Below are 1,030 nucleotides of genomic sequence, written 5' to 3'. Positions count from 1 at the left end.
CCCCTCATAATCACTCATTAAAATGGGCCAAAACCCATTCCCCACTTTTTGTGGTGTTTTTTTTAATGCAAAAATAGTATCTGACTGACCCTACGTTTGCTGTAAAGTAATTTGATTTAACATGTGAATTTCAAATTATGCAACATATCATTTATTTTTGACATTGGACTCCTCAAGACAGGGCCGCAGGACTACATAATGGCAGGGACCAATTTAAGGCGTCGGTATGCTTTTAAGGTGCATATTCCCTGATCAACTTTCACATAAATAGACACAAACCAGTAAAAAAGTAAAACACACAAATAAGCCTGGAGCTTTCAGGGCCCTGGGGCAGTTGCCTGCTTGGTTATTCAGCATCGCACACAACACTTTCTTAGGGGAAAGGAGAAAAGTGGGATTTTAAATGCCTTTACTATCTGACTTTTTGAAATTCATTGATATATATTTATCCTGCGGCAACCTCTGGATGACATTAGTGTGCGTGAGGTAGATGTACAAGCTGGTACCTGTTGACTGCTACCGCCTCAGCAAAGAGTGTACCACACACCATGTGCTGGGAAGAACCACATGGTTTTAAATGAATGCTCTTTAAGGTGAACATCTTTGGAGGGCGTGTTCAGAGAAAACAACAACCTCTTGCACTTGTTGGAGGTTGGCCCTTGGATCAATGAATATCACTAAGAGCAGCTCTCTCCAAACCCACCTGAGGTTTTGACTCATTGTAAAAAAAAAAAATGACATTAAGGAAAAACAGAGCCAATACAAACTGTTTAATTTTATACAAACAATCACAAGTGTGGCAGTTCAACGTAAACCCATCTGACAACCTTGTTAATGTAAATTTCAGTCAGGGAATGCACTTTGTTCAAACGTCATTGGGAGGGTGATGGGAATGTAAAGCGCTACGTTCCTTCAGTATTCTGGACGACTACTGGTAGAGAATTATTTTATGTCTACTGCTAACAGGGGAGAGATGTCTTCCTTTGTCATTTGCTGTCATGTCACTGTCTAGACATAGGCAAATGAGCAC

The 1,030-nt window shown here is 40.4% G+C and overlaps 1 protein-coding gene across 1 annotated transcript in view; it reads right to left on the bottom strand.

Moving 5' to 3' along the window:
* Positions 1 to 757: 757 nt before the first annotated feature.
* dpm1 (dolichyl-phosphate mannosyltransferase subunit 1, catalytic) overlaps positions 758 to 1,030 on the bottom strand; it is a 4,416-nt gene continuing 4,143 nt past the window's right edge. Inside the window, exon 10 of the mRNA XM_032521591.1 lies at positions 758 to 1,017. The gene's annotated coding sequence lies outside the window, so the exon portion shown is untranslated. The remainder of the gene's footprint in view (positions 1,018 to 1,030) is intronic.

The sequence above is a fragment of the Etheostoma spectabile genome, chromosome 7, assembly GCF_008692095.1.
Source record: "Etheostoma spectabile isolate EspeVRDwgs_2016 chromosome 7, UIUC_Espe_1.0, whole genome shotgun sequence".
Classification (NCBI taxonomy): Eukaryota; Metazoa; Chordata; class Actinopteri; order Perciformes; family Percidae; genus Etheostoma; species Etheostoma spectabile.
The sequence above is the reverse complement of the archived record's forward strand: the minus strand, read 5'-3'. Positions and strand labels throughout refer to the sequence as shown.